Source organism: Perca flavescens, chromosome 7 (genome assembly GCF_004354835.1).
Source record: "Perca flavescens isolate YP-PL-M2 chromosome 7, PFLA_1.0, whole genome shotgun sequence".
Classification (NCBI taxonomy): domain Eukaryota; kingdom Metazoa; phylum Chordata; class Actinopteri; order Perciformes; family Percidae; genus Perca; species Perca flavescens.
This window is the reverse complement of record NC_041337.1, coordinates 16,485,741-16,501,702: the sequence shown is the minus strand read 5'-3', so window position 1 is coordinate 16,501,702 and position 15,962 is coordinate 16,485,741.

The window sequence follows — 15,962 nt, the reverse complement described above, 5'->3', positions numbered from 1 at the left end:
TGAGCCTGATGTCCTTTCATAGTCAGTTGTATAATGTGGTGTGTGTGTGTGTGTGTGTGTGTGTGTGTGTGTGTGTGTGTGTGTGTGTGTGTCTGACATTTTGAAAAGAATGAGGGGAGAAATGCTTGAGAGAAAGTAGTGTGTATGCACGGCACTGACAGTTAGTCGCCCACTGAAAGCTTATATGCCAGCGTGGGTGCGTATTGTTTACAGATCATGTCCTTCGTTGTGGTATTTTGGTTGGGTCCTTCCAGGATGCTGCTATCATGCTGACCTCCTCTCTGTCCTGTCACACACTACTGGAAGTGCTGTAATGATATGTGCAGCACAGTCCTCCTCTACGTGGACATCCTCTCCCCATAGGCCCTTCTAACACTATGTACAATGCCATTTACTAATCGTCATATAAATGTGGTAAAATCACTCTCTACTTTTACCGGTACTCTATGTACTAATACGTTCTGGGTGTGTATGTAGTATTTGTGTTTGTCAGGTGTTAGTTAGCACAACACTGTTACACAATCTTAGATAAGAGTGATGTGTCAGTGCTGCCTGGGGGCTGAATGTTCTCCAAACAAAGCCTCCCTGTGTCACATTCGGTCAGGGCAGTTGAAGGGTGGCTGATTCCGTATCTTCCCCAGATTCAGCCCCCCTCTCCTGGGCTGGGAAACGCAACCCGCCCCTTCACCTGCTCCTGAGCGGGAAGCCCATGGTCTGTGGGTTTTGTTTGGGTTCTGGGTGCTATATTCAGACAATCTAATCTTGCTTATTTTCTGGGAGTAGTGCGGACAAAAATTAGCACTACCAGGATGAGTGGACAGAGAGTTATAATGGGAAATGGTCAGTCATCGTTCTGACATGTGTTTACATTGTGGCCAGCTTCATTTTAGTCACAACTTAAGAAATAGGTACTTTCCCATGTAGCTGTTTCTGGCATCAGGTAATATATCACAGGGTGGTGTATGTGTGGTAGGTCTTTAAACGGTCTTGCGTTTTGAAGAATCAAAGTCAATACTGGTCTTAAAGGTGGTAAACATTGCTTTAGAGTCTTACATCATTTTTTGTCTTAAAACTGCTGCTTTTTGTGTGTGAAATGTTTTATCTGAGTAAGCTCTGGGATACTGTGTTTGTTCATTTCATATATTAACTTAGACTGCTTTTTCAGGCATGACACTTAACTTCAATTTAGATTAAAATTTGTCTGAAAGACATCTGAGCATTAGTACATCTTGAATTTAATCAGCAGAAATTGATCAGATGGTTATATTTTAGTGTGAAACTCTTGTGTTTACACAGACTGCTGATTGAATCACATGGTCAAGTTGACAATGTACAGAACTACTGCCACTTGCTCTATTTTACCACCCATAAATGTGGTTTGATTTTCAGCTGTGTGAGTGAATGTGAGATCCCCCAAGAGTTGTAAAGGAGGGAAGCTGGGAGAAGGTCAGATGTGTAATCTGGGTTTTACAGTATTGTTTATGATGGGAGTTTATCACGAAGGGTCCATGTGTTTGATATACAGCAGTTTAGATCTGTGATCACACCTGTAGTGCTGAATCACACCAGTCTCTGAGGGGTTTTTATTAGAGAACCAGTTCAGAAAGTAACCCAAAACTTTTGATCTAGTAAATACTGTAGTTTGTGGAGGTGTGCTTCATGTGATTATTAAGTTTTTGATGCATGTGTCATTAACTGTTTTTTTTTTTTACTTTTAACTTTGATAGTCATTATTAAAGTCAAACATTGCTTGATTCCATGGAAATATGACTACACATACCCTGCTATGTCACATTATAGTGCTCTGAGCCCCACACAGGGTGCTATAGCCTGACTGTGGCTGACTGGCGCTCTCCTTAGCTGGGCAGGGCAGTTCTGGAAAGTCCCTGGCTGAGGATGGGGCTGGCAGGCTGGGGGGGCTGGAGTCCTGGAATTGGGTATGTTTTCCTGGATCAGGAAGGAGGATGTGGTAGACAGAAGACACCCTTCAGCTCAACCTTTTAAAAAGCTCCATCACCCCCTACCACCCACACCCACACACTACCTCACCCCATAGTCAGTCTTAAGAGGTAAAGAGACTGGGAAACTTACTCTTCCAGTAAAAGGTACTTAGTCAGGAAAACAGATGAGGGGAAACAGGATAAAATGATGGGAGAAAAGTAGTGGGGGGTGCATAGAAAATGGCAAAAAAAAAAAGATAGGCTGTAATGAGAGAGGGTTAATTTCCACTGAAAAGTTTGCGTTAGGGCTGGGCAATATAGAGAAAATCAAATATCACAATATTCTTGACCAAATACCTTAATGTCAATATTGCGACAATATTGTATGGTTGACTATTGGTGCTTTAACTAAATTTTATTTACACAATGAAATTTATGATAAATAATCACTAGAAAAGATGTATTGACTTAGTTGGTAAAGGTAAATAATAGAACAGCTAGAACAGTCTTGTAAGTTCAGAAAATTACATCACTTTACTGTAATGCAGCCTGTAAAACCAGGAAAAGACAAAACTATATTATTATTACAATATTTAAAATCTAAGACAATATCTAGTCTCATATCGCGATATCGATATAACATACAGTGGGGGAAATAAGTATTTGACCCCTTGCTGATTTTGCAGGTTTGCCCACTTACAAAGAATGCAAAAATCTACAATTGTAATCATATGTACATTCTAACAGTGAAAGACAGAATCCCAAAGAAAATTCCAGAAAATCACATCATATGAATTTATTAAAATTGATAACCATCTGATGAGGAAAAACAAGTATTTGACCCCCTGGACAAACAGCATGTTAATATTTTGTAGAAAAGCCATTATTGGCCAGCACAGATGTCAAACGGTTTTTATAGTTGGTGACAAGGTTTGTGCACATTTCGGCAGGGATGTTGGCCCACCTCTCCTGCAGACAGCCTCCAAATCATTCAGGTTCCGAGGTTGTCGCCTGGCAACTCGAATTTTAAGCTCCCTCCAAAGATTGGATCGGATTCAGGTCTGGAGACTGGCTAGGCCACTCCAGAACCTTGATGTGCTTCTTCTTCAGCCACTCTTTTGTTGCTTTGGCGGTGTGCTTAGGGTCGTTGTCGTGCTGAAACACCCATCCTCGACCCATCTTCAGCTCTCTCACTGAGGGAAGGAGATGTCGGTCCAGAATTCCACGATACATGGCCCCGTCCATCCTCCCCTCAATACGATGGAGTTGTCCCGTCCCCTTGGCTGAAAAGCACCCCAAAGCATGATGTTGCCACCACCATGCTTGACGGTGGGGATGGTGTTCTTTGGGTTGTACTCTGTGTACTTTGCCCTCCAAACACGACGAGTTGAGTTGAGGCCAAAAGTTCTATTTTGGTCTCATCTGACCACATCACCTTCTTCCAGGCCTCTTCTGAGTCGTCCAGGTGGTGAATGGCGAACTTCATGCGGGCCTGTACATGTTTCTTCTTGAGCAGGGGGACCTTGCGTGCGCTGCAGGATTTCAATCCATGACGGCGTAGTGTGTTACCAACCGTTTCTTTTGTAACTGTGGTCCCAGCTGCCTTCAGTTGATTCATCAGTTCCCCCTTGTGGTTTTGGGATGATTCCTCACCGTTCGCATGATCAGGGACACCCCACGAGGCAAGATCTTGTGTGGAGGCCCAGACCGAGGGATGTTGGCGGTGGTGTGGTGCTTCTTCCATTTCCTGATAACTGCACCGACAGTTGATCTTTTCTCTCAAGTTGCTTTCCGATTCTCTTGTAGCCCATCCCAGCCTTGTGCAGATCAACAATCTTGTCCCTGATGTCCGTAGAAAGCTCTTTGGTCTTGCCCATGGTGGTGATGTTGGATGCTGGTTGTTTGGGTGTTGACAGGTGTCTTTTATACAGGTAACGAGGTGAGGCAGGTGTATTTGATGTAGATAATTGGTTCGGATTGGGGCTGTGTCTTAAAGAAAGACTAACTGGCTTGTAGGAGCCAGAATACTTGCTGTTTGTCCAGGGGGTCAAATACTTGTTTTTCCTCATCAGATGGTTATCAATTTTAATAAATTCATATGATGTGATTTTCTGGAATTTTCTTTGGGATTCTGTCTTTCACTGTTAGAATGTACATATGATTACAATTGTAGATTTTTGCATTCTTTGTAAGTGGGCAAACCTGCAAAATCAGCAAGGGGTCAAATACTTATTTCCCCCACTGTATATATATTGTATATATTGTGTTTACTAATAACACATCATAGTGCTGAACCCCATTGGCTATTATGCAAAATAAGTGAAAGATGGACTGAGTGGTGTATGTGTTGCCTGCATATGTGCATGTTCATGTGTGGGTTGTATGTGTAGGGTCTTATGTTATGTTGGCAAAAAATGGGCACACATCTGGGCTGCCTTGCCTCTTAACCCAATGTCTGGCTGCCATTTATCATAGAGGCACGTAAACCTGCATACACACACACGCACACGCAAACACTCACACACACACGCACGCACGCACGCACGCGCGCGCTAGAGAATACAGCTGCCGTATAACCACATCACACTAACACACATAAGTATGGTCCACATTATCCCACTCTATGAACACAGACTGAATGATATTTATAGCCTAATAGATTTTTTTCCTCACGAGATGGAGAATTACAGTAAAAGTGTGTGTGAATCTGCCACAGTTTTTTGTTGTTGTTGTTCTGGCTTTACTGTAATTGTGAGTGACTCAGATTCGTTTTTGTTTGTTTCTCCTTCATATCTTCAAATTTTTTCCACTGTGCTGTGTGCACATGTGCTCTGTCAGTCATACTCTATATGTATGTGTGTGTGTGTGTGTGTGTGTGTGTGTGTGTGTGTGTGTGTGTGTGTGTGTGTGTGTGTTGAGCTGAAGCTGTATGGCCCACTCAGGTTTCACCTTGGCACCAATGCTCTCACCCTGGCAGCAGATTCTACACACTCTTCGCTGCCAACTCTCTACTGCTTTCCACACCACCTGTAACATATGCTCACTTCTAACAAGGGTAACTAAAGTTTCCAAGACTGTATGGGCCACAAAGTATCATATGTCCCTCTGTTGCAGAGAAATTTACAGAAGATTCCATATCCATATTGTTTCTAGTATTTCTGAGGCTCAGAGAAAACCCAAACTTTACTGCACATATTGCAGTAAAGTTTAACGCCAGTCTATTAACCATTGTTGTGCCTCCAAGAGTAATTGAAATAATTTGGAATTCATTTGAAATAAAAAAGACAATCGATTGATCATGGTTATACTTTTTTTTTTTTTTTTTTTAACTGAGTCTGACAATGTTATAGGACTGCCATTTTAAATCATTCTTTTAAAGGATTAATTGATTATCATATTTGTTTTTGAATTTTTTGTTGATCATTCTATTATTGACACTGTTTTTCTACACTGAACTCAAATGCTACTGCCTTTGCAGCTATCTGAGGGCACAGACCGCACTACAGATGCAAAATTCGGTGCTTCTTTTACACTTAATGTGATAATTAGAATTTATTTATACTATTACATACTTTATGTATTATTATCAGTAAGAACAAATGAGGAAAGTTACTGATTCCCTGAATGAAAGAAAGGTTAAGGAGGAGGATCAAGGGGGGCAGACAGATGGAGGCCCAGTGGTGAAGGCGACGTTGCCTCCTCAAGAGTCTCCTCATGTGGGCACAACCTTGGCCCCCTCTCTGCTAATCTCCTACCCGCTTCATCACGCCCAGAGGGGCACCATGGCATCCTACAGGCTGGCAGCTGTTTTTGGGAGCCGTCCCCTTCTTTACCCTGCTTTTCCTCACCTTACATCTGAGGGATTGACACAGGGATCAGAACCCCATCTTGAACTTGTCTTTAGCGCCATCACTAATGCTACATTAAACAGTGGCGCAGTGAAGGACAAGCTCCCGCTGCACAGTAGAAACACTGCAGTGCCTAGAGTAAAGGGCATGGAGGACAAAAGATGGCTTGCCTGTGAGAGCTTGTGTGTGTGTGTGTGTGTGTGTGTGTGTGTGTGTGTGTGTGTGTGTGTGTGTGTGTGTGTGTGTGTGTAAAAGTCAAGAAAGGTGGAGTGACAGGGAGGGTGTATATATGTGTGTATTGACGGGTGTGTGTGTGTGTGTGTGTGTGTGTGTGTGTGTGTGTGTGTGTGTGTGTATGAACACACATTGCATATGAGTATATGAACTCGGAAATAGCTATAGACCCGTTTCCGCCATGTCAATACGGTATATCTGCTCAGGGATCTTGCATTAGCTCCGACCTCCCACCATGCACCTCTCACCGCGCAGCACTCGCAGTATAAATAACATTCACAGCCAAGTGTAAGAAACTCTGGGCTTCACCCAAACTGTGGCCTCGCTTTACCAGCTGTGGGAGGCCAGGGCATCAGGGTGTGGGGTGGTGAGTGTTTGCATGTGTGGTTGCTAGTGTGTATGAGGGGAGACTGCTTGTATGTGTGGGTGTGTGAAAGCAATGGAAATGATTGTTTCTTCATGTATGTATGTTTCTGTGGCTGGATTTGGGACTGGGAACTGAAGAGGCTAAAACACCCCAGTGAAATGTATGTGTTTTATTATGGTGAAGGTGATGGAGTGAAACCCCCGACTCTTACCAGTACATTAACAATAGGGCTCGGTGTTACTTGTTCAGATTTCCTGAAAAACATTTGACCTTTCTTTTTTGTAGTGTTTGTTTTAGCTACACTAGTGGCTGCAGGAATGGCAATGTCGGCCGTTCCACCACTTTGGTCCAGACTGAAATGTTTCAAAAACTATTCGATGGAGTGCTGTGAAATAAGATTGGTGTGAAAAAAGATTTGCTCACCCATTACTACATATGATCTAAAATCTCAACTTGATGACCTTTTGGCTTACAGCATCCTCACACAAATACACAATTTAACACTGCCACGCACACAAGATGATGAACCCTTCTGATATACCAAAGACCTTTTTTTCTGGGACCACCCTCAAATATTACATTTACTTCACAACTAATGCTGAATTTCATAAACACATTGTGGACCTCAACTCGTATCTATCTCACCTTGACAATGAGCATTGTCACCTCACTGCTGCTAGCATGGCTGTAGACTCTTAGTCCTGTTATACATATATCACATAACAAATACTGCACTCCACATTCTCCTATCAACTTAAATCACTAGCGCCCAGTCACACATATAGGTATGGTATGAACTTTTCTTTAGCACTTTATTTAGTTGGTTATTTCTTGAGTCAAGCAGATGGGCTTTGTGCCTCTGAATGCAGTGCTTCTCCTGGGCAAACTGCCCACTTCATCCCCAGGCTTGAACGGGGGCCTCCCTGGGGACAGTCACAATGCCATCAGGCCTGGTTATACCTCTGATTATGCGTTGCTAGGTCCGCTGTTCGATCGTGTTAATATAGTGACCAACACAGTATACGGCTATTAAATTATATTTTCCCTGCATTACAATAACGCTTATTCTGTGCATGGTCGCAAGGCAAAGTTTACTATGTCTCCTGCAGATCGATAGAAACTTAGATTTATAAAACAGATTAACATAGTGAATAACAATCAAGAGGAAAATGGGATCAATATCATTCACCAAAATAAGTTAGCTTCAGACAAAGCCTCTCTTGGGATTTCCAGCCACCTTAGCCTCTGACTCACTGCTGGGAGCAACAACAGTTACCCAGGGGATAGCAGGCTGAGAGGGGTAAGGGATGGGATTGTGAGGAGGAATTAAGAGTTTGAGATTTCTGTACATGGAAGAGTTGGAACAAGGGAGGACTATGGAGGCATTTGGAGGGAGGCTGATGGAATGAATAAAGGAATGAATGATGGAGAATGTAAAGGATTAGCAAGGATGATAAAAAAAAACGTAGAGGGGAAGTGAGGAGATAGAATTAGAAAGGATAAGAAAGACAAGATTTGAAAGAAAGGAAAATGGGAGCCTGAGATGATGGAAAGGATTGGACAAGAGAAAAAGGAGCAAGCATGGGGAGAGGGTGCTCGGTGGGGTAGTGGGGTGCTAATTCAGAGAATGGATGGGAATAGCAGCCAAGGCATTTTTGTATTAACATAATTAACAGATGGTGTTAGTGATTAGGTTACATGCAATTCAGGAAGCCAGGGTTGTTAGCTGAGTGTTAAGGCTGTACATTCTGTCAGCCAGAAAAAAAGATCGGAAAAGAACAATGTCAGTGGAGGGAATTAAATCAACAACACCTACATACATTTAAACACACAACTGTGGGGGGAAGTGGGGTACACTCACACACTTGCATATGCACAGATGCATGTCCGTAAACACACACCACACGCACACACACAGAGACGTACTGTACATAAACACACTCTCTGGCATGGATACACACACTCTTTACAGACACACATTATAAGCACAGTGACACACGCACTAGTCCAATTGTAGACTTAAAATGCATTGTTTCTGTGTTTTTTTTTTGTGTACCAGCGAGGGACATAAAGGCATTTTATGAGCAATGGCCCACTTTCATTGCTTTGTCTGCTATAAACGCAGCTTTGATATGAGAATAGTGACATGCTGCTGAGAGAAGACTCTTTGTGACTCAGTAAAGTATAAAAATAGTCCTGTTGGCTCACTAATGTGAACATGGTGATGCCTTTTGTTCTGCATGCTATTGTCTGTAACTATAGGCAGGAGTGTGTGTGTGTGTGTGTGTGTGTGAGAGAGAGAGAGAGAGAGAGAGAGAGAGAGAGAGAGAGAGAGAGAGAGAGAGAGAGAAAGAGATCACACCTGGCTTAGTCTCAAAGGTACCGCTGTGTTAATGCATTTGTATTTGTGTATGCTTTGTATTATTGCTTTAGTCTGGCCTATTGAGTTGCTTATACAGCACTGTTCCCACCAGTTGTCTTTCACCTGTTTGATATTATATTGTATTACTCACTTCATGTCTGCTGCCATGTGAATGTGTCTGTTTGTGTCTGTCTGTATCTCTGTCTGTCTATCTCGTCTGCCCATTGGTTTGTTTTTCCTGTATACTAACAGCAGTGAGTTGACTTGTCTGATAAGTCTGTGTACCATGTGAAAAGACAGACAGACAGACTATACAGTGGAAACAAATAATTTGCCTTGAAGCAATAGGTATGTGTGTGTGTGTGTGTGTGTGTGTGTGTGTGTGTGTGTGTGTGTGTGTGTGTGGGATCATGTGTGTGTTTGCGTGGTGTCTGTGTCTTCAAAGCAATCTGGTTTTAATGACCGTGGGATATTGTCCAGCATGTAATTCAGACAGGCAGGAATGTGTTTGGACGAATCTGTGTGTGTGTGTCAGGGTGTGTGCTGTATGTGTGTAGGTGCATTTGGCAGTTGGTCTGCATCCAGCTGGTCCTGGTCCTTGTCCAGTGGGGACTGGCGTGATTGTGACTGGCCCTCTGGTGGTTTGCAAATCAATCACAGGTCCTCAAACTCGGACCAAACCTCTGACAGTGACTACCAGTTTCCTGGAACAATCTGCTCCCCTAAATAACCTCACATGGTTTCAATGACTTCTGCTCTGTCATCAGGCAAGTTGGCGTGTGAGGATACTTGGTGAATCCATCCGCCAATGCTGCTTGGACAATATAAAATGGGTCATTTAGTCTCTTCGTCTTTTTGTTTGGCTCCATGATGTATTTGGTATAAGCTGGCAGTTTAAGGGGCTCATTAGTGGTTGATGGATAGATCCTCGCTGATGATTTTGTTCGAACCCAGCGCCAATATCAGGCACCAGTACCAGTCTGTAGTTTCAACATCAGCCTTACTATGTTACTGCTGTGTCTTGTCCTTAAGCCTAGGCTCATCACTTTCTGACTTGTTTTCTGAGAAACCTAATATACTTAGGTTAAGGTGCTTTTATTGTCATACTTCCCATTACAGACATGTAAAGAAAAGAACAAAATACGGTGCCTCCGAGGCCGTAGTGCAATTAACATAAAACATACATGTTAAAAGAAATAGCATCAATTTTAATCCTAAAAAGTAATAAAAGACAATCATGGAAATTGTAGCCTGTGTGTGCGAGAACATGAAGTAGGTCATTGGTCCATTGCATGACTAGTCCGACAAGTCCACTGAGTCTGGCTTTTCAGCATCCGGACAGCCTGGAGGAAGAAGCTGTTTTTGAGCCTGGTAGTGTTGGCACAGATGCGGCACAGCCTTCTGCAAGCTCTCTTTAGCCTCCTTAGGAAGTACAGGCATTGTTGAGCCTTCTTCACTAAGGTGGTGGTTCTTGCTCCATGAGAGGTTGTCAGTGATGTGCACCCCCAGGGGACATTAAGAGAGAGATTGTTGTCCCTGCACCATACTTCCAGCTGTTTTACCTATATGCCGATTTGTCATTGTTGAGCCCTATGACTGTGGTGTCATCAGTATATTTGATGATGTGATTGTCCTTATGCTTGGCTACAGAGTCATTGGTCAGCAGGGTACAGACTTAGTACACAGCCCTGGGCTGCTACAGTGTTCACAGTGCAAGTGTGAATTGTTTACCTTTGTCTGGGATTGCTCAGAAAGTCCATTCATCGTCATATGCTTATCTGGGGTCGGGTCGCGGGGGAAACAGCTCCAGCAGGGGACCCCAAACTTACCTTTCCCAGCTAGCAGGGCGAGCTAGCTACCAGCAGGATAGAGACAGGGTAGGTAAATTTAAACAGTGTCTGAGTTGAAAACGCATCTTGTTGTCATGTAAGGGCCCTGTTCATGTTGCACAGACATTTCAATTGCATTTTGTGTCTGTTAAGAGGCACAAAGGCACTCTAAAACTTGCCCCGACAACTGCCATTTTAGCTGAGTGGAAGCTTGTAGACATAGCTGCAGCTACTTTGTGTTGACCGATTTGGCTCATTTTCTTTTTCTATCGACTGTACTCGCATATTTATAGCGATCAAGATTAATATAAAAACTGGCTGGAATTCTCCTTTAAGTGCTAAGTATTTTACAGTGCGCAACAGGGAGGGATCCCTTGTTTTGTAGTAGGTAACTGATTATTACAGCAAAATAAATTATAATTTGTCTCAATCCTGTTACTGGAATTACTGAAAAAGAAAAATCTGCCACTGAATGACCTTTCAATGTTAATCTCTAATATTATTAATAATAGTAGGGATGTCCTGATCAAGTATTTCTGACCCCGTACCCAATCCAAGTCCTTTAATATTGAGTATCTGCAGATACTGAGTCCGATTCGATACTTACATTTACATAGTAGCAGAAGATATGCAATGTTGATTAAATATGTATCTGGCATATTGGATCAACAGTTGTAGCCTACTGACGTTGGCACACCTCATATTTTACAGGCTACCTAATCCATATACCAAAAGTTCTGGTTCAAAACTATGAAGTGGATCTGCTTAAATTACTGATATGAATGGAAGTTTACCTGGATGTGACTGACTACCGAAATTGACATGAAGCCATCTGCTAGAAAGAAGACACTTCACTCTGGTGGAGTTGTTGGAACTACAGAAACACTCCTAATTGAGCAGTGGTGTTAGCAGAGTGTAGGCTCTTCATTAACAAATGATCTTTGGCAGAGTACAAACACCGGCTGCAGAGAGCACTTTAACCAGACAACAGGCAAGTTTAATTTTGGCCTGTCATCAAGTTACTTGCAGAATTAACGTTAATTAGTGAGTGTTGTGGCTGATATGAGCTGTCACCGTTTGTTATTTTAACTCTCGAAAGTGATGCACACTGCAACCCTTCGCCAATGAGAAAAAGCAAGCTATTTTAAAGTGTTTAGCCAGTCTGTGTATATTGTTAACCTGGACACCGGTGCGCTCAAATGATTGTTATCATTCACACACTCTAATGTTCACTCACATATAGAGCTTAATGTCTCAAAGGAGTGCTGCACTGCAACACTAGCAGGCCAAGGTGAGCAAAACTCAGCAGAATACAGTAATGAAAGGATTTGCATTTGATCGGCTTTTATTTAGCTGATACCAATTTTTTTAAATCGGCCCGGACACCAATCCTTAGAATCGCTTGGTACATCTCTAAATAGTTAGAATTTAAACAACAAAAATACATGTATTATTTAGTTATCTTTGAATTTTTCTCTTGGGGCTTGCGCCCACTATTCTAGTTTTTACACCACCCTACCATAGCTGTAGCATCACAGCATAGCTCCAACTCTTGTTTTACAGTCATGTATCAGGAGCTCCTGTCTCATGCACACTTCCAGCCATACCCTGTTCTAAAGCTTAAACTTAAATTCACAGCAGTCCAGAGTGAGATCAATGCAGCGTTAGAGTGATGGTGTGCTGTGGCTGGGCTTGGGTCATTTTATGGTGTGGACATGGAAATAGAGAATCAATCAGAGCCATGATATCTTATTACTAACGTTAATTCACCCAGAGCAGTATGGATCCATGCATTAGCCTGGCTGAGCCTTGATTTAGAGCGGAGTAGAATTGAGTGTGTGTGTGTGTGTGTGTGTGTGTGTGTGTGTGTGTGTGTGTGTGTGTGTTTCTGAGATTGTCTGCATTTTTGTGTTTTTTCATGTGTTTGTGTCATTCATGTTTTCAGGAATACTAAACGTTTACCTAATTAGATAGATACCCTGCATGAGGTTGAACTATAACTGAAATCAGGGGGATGAAAAAGAACAACCCTGAACAATCGGGACAAACCTCTGCCAGACACAGCTTCACTCATGAAACAAAGCTCAAGTCTACTGGAGCTGGTCATCATTCACATGGGCCCTGTTGCTGGTGCCTCCTGGGAATATTTCCTGGTGTACAATATTTCTCAGGAGTGGGGCTCGCCAGAGAGGGGTCGCCCTGAAAACATGTTTTATGCATCGAGCATGTCACTCGGGATAGCTTGTTTTTGTTTTTGTTTAATTTTACTTCTGAAGACCGGCATGTGCATGAGTTTAGTTCCTACTGTATTTTGTTGTGTCTGTCTGCAGTTCCTCCTCTCTCTTGCTCTCTCTCTGTTTCTCTCTGCATGTATATATGTGTGTGTGTGTGTGTGTGTGTGTGTGAGAGTGAGAATATGTCTGTGCATGTGTTTGTGTGGGTGTTTCATCCCTGGAGAGATGAAAAGCCTAGGACCATATGTTATGCAGCAGTAGGCCACAACAGACAGCACTGTTGTAGAGTTCAACAATAAGGATTGCCCAATGGCCGAAGGCCAGTTGGAGGTACATTTGGACCAGTTGCCTGGTTACTTAGTTGCCAAATGAAGTTTTTTCCATACTGCTTCTCACTGGCTTTAAGCCTGTAGCTTTGTCTTTTACTGTGTTCTACAGTACTCTATTATTGGCCAACTCAGCCCAGTGTTATGATTTGACCAATCCGGAGCTTTCCTTGAAGAATGGAGCATTTTGGCATTGCACCATCATGCACTACTGTGGCACTATGATTGTACATCCAAAATATGATGTCAAAAATATTTTGAATATCGTAATATGGTGTTGTCTTTTCCTGGTTTTACAGGCTGCATTACAGTAAAGTGATGCAATTTTCTGAATTACAAGACTGTTCTATTATTTACCTTTACCCACTAAGTCATCTCATTGTGTAAATAAAATTTAGTTAAAGCACCAATAGTCAACCATACAATATCGTCGCAATATCGACATTGAGGTATTTGGTCAAGAATATTGTGATATTTGATTTTCTCTATATCGCCCAGCTCTACTTCGGAAGCAACAGTTTCCCTGGGCTGAGATTTTGAATAGAAGCCATCCTCTTACTAGGTTATTTTAAGTAAAACATGTACAGCTTGAACATTATTACCAATAATTACACCTTCCAGCATCGCACGATTGAAGCACACAACAACAGCTGGTGGCACATAGTCTTTATGTTGATAAAGCAGTTAGCTGACGAACCTTAAACACGTCCAATTAGTGCATTGGCTGGACAGATGAACTGGGAGAAAGTAATCATGATTTCACCTCTGTTTTCTTGTACTATAATACATTACATAGTAAATTCAGCACAATCTACTTTTCTAAAGCAATAGTTGCATTAGTACAACAATATGGTCATATGTCATTCTCACACCACTTTGTTGCCGAGTTATTCTTCTGAACTGTTGTCAGTCACTGATTAATATTGATTAATATAAATCATTTTACTATTCCAAGTTTTCTCTGTTAAGTTGCTGTAATGGAACTCAACTAGTATCTCTGCAGACGTGACATAATAAACGTCTTGTGTGAAAATATGATCAAATATATGTATATGTATAAAACAGTGGAGATGAGAAATAAAAGCCAGTCTTTAACAATAGTCAGTTTCAAATAAAAGCCAGGTTCTCCCGAAGATGCATCATATACAAATAATGTATTAAACGCTATTGGAATTTGGAATTAATAAAACATTGGAGCCCTTCTGCTTTCATGACAGCAGGAGACACCAGACCCAAACCACACAGGCCAGTATCATGATATGGGTTTGGATATCAAGCTAACAATTTAAAACCAATATCTGGGATTTATTTTGAATGGATTAATTACAGCATGTGTTCATAGATTCTCAAAGGGTAAAACGGATGATAGGGTAGAGAGACACTAATCCTGAAATGTTCCACTCACGCTGAAGCTCAAATTACAACCCAGTTTCCCCACAGTGGTTGCAAACAAAATAAAAACCTGACCTCACCACTTAATTTTCACAAATACTTTGAAAACCTAGATTTAAATGGTATGTACTGCAATGTACCAAATACTGACTGGATCAGTTTAAGAGAGAAATATTGATTTCAGTCCAACAGAATTTACATAATCAAAACCAGAGCTGAGTGGGACTAAAAAACTCAAGTGTGCACAGAGGAGACAAAAAGCAAATACCAACAGTGTACAAACATTTTCTCGCTAATTTTCCTGTGGCTTCATGCAGCATGCTCTAACGCAGAGGCAAATACAATAAAACAAACTTGACGCCACAGTGGTATTAGTGGGTCTTAGTAAATATTCTGTGGTGAAAGACTGATCTTTCAAATCATGGCAGAAAAAGAGCTTTTAGGGAGAGCATAAAAAAAAATCTCCTACAAGATCAAATACCCTGCAGTGATTCGTAGAATAATATTGTGTGTGATCAAAATAAAACTGTTAAACCTATTACATAACTATGATATTTTAAGAATTTAAACAAATTATATTTAATGTTAGTATGACTGTTATTGGTGATCCCGGAGGTTTTGTTGCATGTACACATTTGTAGGGAAGTGGATCTGCTGACACTTGCAGATTTAACTAAAAATGCCCTTATTTTAGATGTTATGTTTATGCATAACCACAGTGTTGTGGCTTTCTCCTTTGAATGTAACTATAGACTCTCACACGCTAACTTAATCCTAAAAGAAACAACACACACAAATGCAAACGTAAACAGCTGTACATTTATCTTCATCCGTGTGCTCCCCCATACACTTGTATTGGTCAAACTCAACAATAGATAAACATTTTGAATTACATCTTTTGTTTCCAACCCATGAACAGCATGCCGGCGTAAATATTTTAAATGCCAGAAGGCAGGCATATGACTAAAGTTTACGCAAAGACCTGTACACCACACACTCACACAGACATCTCTGTATCCTCTTGTGTAATAAGAGAGGGCAATCAATACTGTCACAGTGAAAAATCGGAACAAAGAAAGATACCAAAGTGAAATTGACAGACAGGTGGGGGAGTAACAGGTTTAAAGTTAATTTGTGGTCCCTCTCTCCTTCTTTCTCATATTGTCTCTGGAAGACTCTCCTCCCCATCATCTCATCTCACCCCCCTCTTTCTATTTTTCTCTTGCTTTCTTTCTCTATCTACACACACACCTTCCCTGTAGAGGTCATTTTAAAGACAAGGTTTGGGCCAATCAAACTGAAGTTGTATAGCCCTAGTTGTGGCTGCCTGATTGAGAGTGACATTGACACGATTACGACAGACAAACTAGATTAAGAACGACGTGGCACTCCCTCCCTTTCTCCGTCTACCCTCTGTTCCTCTCTGTCTA